Source organism: Strix aluco, chromosome W, assembly GCF_031877795.1.
Source record: "Strix aluco isolate bStrAlu1 chromosome W, bStrAlu1.hap1, whole genome shotgun sequence".
NCBI lineage: Eukaryota > Metazoa > Chordata > Aves > Strigiformes > Strigidae > Strix > Strix aluco.
In genome coordinates, this window is record NC_133970.1 from 43,992,323 (window position 1) to 43,997,935 (window position 5,613).

The 5,613-nt window shown below is 43.7% G+C and overlaps 1 long non-coding RNA gene across 1 annotated transcript; it reads left to right on the forward strand.

Moving 5' to 3' along the window:
- Window positions 1-2,256: 2,256 nt before the first annotated feature.
- On the forward strand, window positions 2,257-5,166 carry LOC141917680 (uncharacterized). The gene is made up of 2 exons (XR_012621402.1): window positions 2,257-3,320; window positions 4,805-5,166. It is a non-coding gene; the product is annotated as an uncharacterized LOC141917680 (long non-coding RNA).
- Window positions 5,167-5,613: the final 447 nt, after the last annotated feature.

Sequence of the window (5,613 nt, forward strand, 5' to 3'; positions counted from 1 at the left end):
CGTGTGTGAGATGCAGCCCAGCTGCAGCTGCGGAGTGTGGAGTTCTCTATAATTTAGTCGATATCGATCAGGTGTGGATCTGTGGTAAATGATCAACGGCAAATGGCTTATGGTATAGGATTTATGGTTTTGCCTTTGATTTATGACTTTTATGATTTAGCAATTGTTGTAATTTTCTTAAACAGAAATCATTTTGCTTTGATTAGTAAAATCTGTATTGTGTATTCAACTTCCTTTGTTTAGCAATATTAAGAATTAAGAACCCAAGTGTTTAACCTTATTAGAAACTCCCTTGGTTTCCCCCCTTGAGTGGTGGCCAGGCTCTGGGTGGAACCCAACAGGAGGATGAAATCAGATGTTTCCGCTCAAAGAAAATTGCCAGTTATTTTGGCCTCTTGATTTAGAGGCTGGACCTGCTTGCAGCGACTTTGGATGCCTCACCTACGGATGGACGCATCGCATAGGATTTCCAACTTGCAAGGAAAGGTACTCCAAATCCTCGCTGCAACCAGGGTTCCCCAGCAATTGCGGATCTGAATATTAGTACCCCATTAAGTGTGCTATTCTGTATCTTCCTTGTTTTGTAATACTTAGTCATATGCTTTAATTATTAGCAGTGGAACCAGACAAGGGCCAAAAGAACCATTTCTGCCATTTGTGGAGAAATTACAAGCAGCCATAGAGAAACAGGTCTATGATGCCAATTTAAGATTGACATTAACAACACAGTTAGCTAGGGATAATGCTAATGAAGATTCTAGAAAGATAATTGAGGCATTGCCAGGGGATCCAACCCTGGAAGCCATGGTTACTGCTTGTGCTAAGTTTGGGTCAGTGGAACATAAGATGGCAGCCTTAGCCAGTGCTATGGCAGCTGTCCGAGTAAAAGAACAAAAATGTTATCACTGCGGTCACACAGGACATTTAAAAGCCAATTGTCCTGAGAAGAAAGGGATAAAAACATCTGGTCCCATAGTAACGCCTTGTCACCGATGCAGAAAAATGGGACATTTCGTGAAACAGTATAAATCTAAATACCATATTAATGGACAACTATTGTCAGGAAACGGGAAGTCGAGCGCGAAGGGACGCGTGCCAACACAAGTATTCCCTTCAATGCCCCAGCAATTTCCATCAAACCTATCCTCTGCGAACAACTCGCAGGACAAACCATGGGGGCAGCAGGAATGGATGTATCCATCGCCAAGCAAGTAACTATATCATCGCATTCTGTGCAAAAGGTGCCCCTTGCGGCGCATGGACCAATTGGTAGAGGTCTGAGTGCATTGTTAATAGGATGTTCACGTGGTACCTTACAAGGTATCAGTGTACATGTTGGTGTTATTGATGCTGATTATACTGGACAGATAAGTGCTATGGTTTCTACTCCAACGCCACCCTTGACAATTCCAAAAGGTACTCGTATTGCTCAGCTTGTCCCTTTTAAGAGTTGTGTTCCCAGGTCACATCCAACAGAGTGTGGAGATGGTGGATTTGGATCTACTGGCGTCCCTCAAGTCATGTGGACACAAAACATCTCAGACAAATGGCCTCAAATGACTTGCATCCTCACGATGGATGGCACCACCCCCTCACAGGTGAAGGTATCTGGGCTATTAGACACGGGGGCTGATGTTACCATAGTCTTCCAACTCCATTGGCCTCAGAGTTGGCCCATTGTTATGATGGACACCGGGGTATTGGGGCTGGGAGGCACGACCCAAAGCTTAATGGCGGCTAAACCTGTAACAATTTGGAATCCTGAAGGACAGGTTGCCACAGTACGACCATATGTTACTGCTGCTCCTCTGAATTTATGGGGAAGAGATGTCCTGGGAGCATGGGGTGTGAGGATTACAATGGATTTTTAACAGGGGCCACTGTGCTTGAGGGCGTACGACAACCTACCCTGGCTTTAACATGGCTGACTGATACACCTATTTGGGTAAATCAGTGGCCCCTCAACCCAGAGAAGTTAGACGCCCTCCAGGACTCGGTAAAAGAACAACTACAGGCTGGTCATATTGAACCCTCTCACAGTCCCTGGAATACACCTGTGTTTGTAATAAAAAAGAAATCAGGAAAATGGTGATTGTTACATGATTTACGACAAATCAATGCTGTTATGGCTAGTATGGGCACATTGCAACCAGGACTACCGTCACCTACTATGATCCCAGCAGGGTGGAATATCTTAGTTGTGGATCTGAAAGACTGTTTGTTTGGGTTTTTTTTTACCATTCCATTAGCAGAACAAGATAGAAACAAATTTGCTTTTTTGGTTCCTGTCATCAACCACACAGAGCCCATGAAACACTATCAGTGGAAAGTGTTACCTCAAGGCATGAAAAATTCTCCCACAATTTGTCAATGGTTTGTAGCTCAGGCACTCTCAGGCCTGCGAGAACAATACCCTGATTCTTATTGTTATCACTATATGGATGATATTCTTCTTGCAGTATCTGACCCGACCCAGTTGGATGACATGGAACGATCAGCATTATGTCATCTTAAACAATATGGGTTGGTTGTGGCTCCAGAAAAGGTTCAACGTACAAGTCCTTGGTTATACCTAGGTGCAAAAATATTGGATCAGACTGTAGCTCCACAGCCAGTAACGCTGAATAGGGAAGTAAAAAATCTCAGTGACATCCAAAAGCTATTGGGAGCAATTAATTGGGTTAGGCCCTATTTAGGATTGACATCTTCTCAACTGAGCCCCCTAATGGAATTACTGAAAGGGGATTCCGATATTTGTGCACCGAGACGGTTAACCAAGGAAGCACATCAGGAACTCGATGAGGTAGAAAAAGCAATACAGAACAAATATGTTTATCGCCTGGAACTAACAGAAGTTGTGCAAGTTTTTGTTTTAACAGATCACACGATTCCGTATGCATTACTTTGTCAATGGAATGAAACCTGGGCGGATCCTTTACATGTGCTGGAAAGGACGTTTTTACCCTATCGATTCAAAAAGACAGCACCTGGTATTTTTGAATTGGTGGCTCACTTGATAATTAAAACACGGACCCGTTGCCTTGAACTTGTGGGACGGGATCCAGCAACCATTGTTATTCCAATTCAAGCTGAATATTTTGAGTGGTGCCTAGCAAATAACATGGTACTACAATCCGCATTGGCAGATTTTCAAGGACAAATAAAATATCACCTCCCCAGCCACCCAATGTTGAAACTGGTGCACAAAATTTAAATTGGGAACAAATGGCTACATTCCACGAAGCCAGTGGAGGGGTTAACTGTGTTTACAGATGGATCAGGAAAAACAGGAAAGGCAGCTGTAACATGGTTTATGAATAGTGAGTGGCACAATATTGTCACAGAACACCAAGGGTCGCCGCAGATTGTAGAACTTAGAGTGGTAACCGAGGCCTTCCACAGATTTACAGAACCTTTTAATTTGGTTACAGAGTCTGCTTATGTTGCAGGATTGGTTCAGCGGTTAGAAAAAACAATCATCAAAAAGGTGGACAATGAAAAATTGTTTAATTTGTTACGGTTCTTGTGGGAATTGATCCAAAAACCTGAGAATCCCTATTATGTGTTGCACATTCGTAGTCACAGTACCCTACCAGGATTTTTAGCAGAAGGGAATGCACAGGCTGACAGGCTTGTGTCTGTAGCCGTGGTGCCAAATACTCTGCAACAAGCCCAATCATCACATCAATTTTTTCATCAAGGTGCCAGAGCATTACAGACAGTTTCATCTTACAGCTACAGAGGCAAGAGCCATTGTAGCATCATGTCCTGATTGTCGGGGACAGCAAGTGCCGTATTCTTATGGGGTGAACCCCAGAGGGTTACAGGCATTGCAAATCTGGCAAACAGACGTTACACACGTTGCAGAATTTGGAAGGTTGAAGTATGTACATGTTTCCATTGATACTTTTTCACATGCAATGTTTGCTTCCGCACATACAGGGGAAAAAGCCAGAGATGCCATTTGACACTGGCAAAAGGCGTTTTCTGTTTTGGGTGTCCCTGAAACAGTAAAAACCGACAACAGCCCTGCATATGTCTCCAGACCGGTTCGGGAATTTCTACATGGATGGGGGATTCAACATATTACTGGCATCCCACATTCCCCTAGGGGACAGGCAATTGTTGAACGTGCCCATGGTACCCTAAAATGCCTGCTTCAAAAACAAAAAGGGGGAATGGAAGGGGAGCCCCCAGAGGCCCGGTTGGCAAAGGCCATTTATGTATTAAACTTTTTTACCATGCCCGAGCAAGGGTTGGTCCCTCCCATTGAGAGACATTTTGCCTCTTTTTCTTCAACTCAGGAGGTACAGGGAACTGCCTTGGTGCGTGTTAAGGATTTACAGACGGGGCAATGGTCTCAGCCTTATAACATAGTCACCTGGGGCAGGGGTTATGCTTGTGTCTCCACAGAACATGGGCCGCGTTGGTACCCTGCCCGTTGTATTTGGCCTGTTATGGCTTGTTGACTGATGTTGATAGTGTTAGGCATGCTACATTACAAAATAGAGCTGCAATAGATTTTTTTGTTAATTGCCCAAGGACATGGTTGTGAAGACTTTGAGGGAATGTGTTGTATGAATTTGTCAGATCACTTGGAATCAATACATAAAAGTATCCAGCTTCTGAAAGAAGGAGTGAAGAAGTTACAGGCAAATGATGGACGGGATTGGTTGAATGACTTGTTTAAAGGATGGGGACTATCAGGGTGGTTGTTATCTTTGATAAAAACTGGGTTGTTGCTTTTGTTCGTCATTGTAGTTGTGTTATTAATGTTGCCATGTCTTGTGTCTCTGTTGCAAAGGGCCCTGCAGTGGACGGCACAGGCAATTTTTGTAGCACAAATACAAAAAGGGGGAATTATGGGAGACCTCGGCTGGTCCGAGGGATCAGAATGTAAGTTTGGTATTGACCTTGAGCAGAGAACCGTGTACCCTTAAGAGGCTTGAAAGTCCCGAGAAGAGCTGAGTAAACAAGAGTAAGGAACTACCAGACCAGAACTGCCTGACTGCAAGGAGAGGAGGAAGGTTATCGAGGTTGCAACAGAGAAGAGGTCATCCAATCATGAACTGTTAGTCTCTAATTAAACCAATCATATATGGACACATACTCTTAATAAAGTTATAAAAAGGCTTCTTAGAACAATAAAGTAGCCATTTTGCACAATTCGGTGTTTGTCGTGTCCGTCTCAACAGCGACAGTAGTGAGCTCTGTTCCAAAATCTTCATTTCCATTAGACATCGTGTTCTTACCTCGCTGCTCAATGTCATATTTCTATTGAAAATACAGCAAACTATTTAAGTTTGAAGTCATACTTCCCTAGTCTCGCGCTTCTTTCTCTACTGCAAAGAAAGCCCAGTATCCCATCCCTTTCTCCTTGGGATTTATATAACTAAACTTTTCATAGTTTGTGTGCTGGTTTTGGCTGGGATAGAGTTAATTTTCTTCATAGCAGCTAGTATGGGGCTTTGGTTTTGTGCTGAAAACAGTGTTGATAACTCAGGGATGTTTTAGTTACTGCTGAGCAGTGCTAACACAGAGTCAAGGCCTTTCTGCTTCTCACACCACCCCAACAGCGAGTAGGCTGGGGGTGCACAAGAAGTGGGGAGGGGA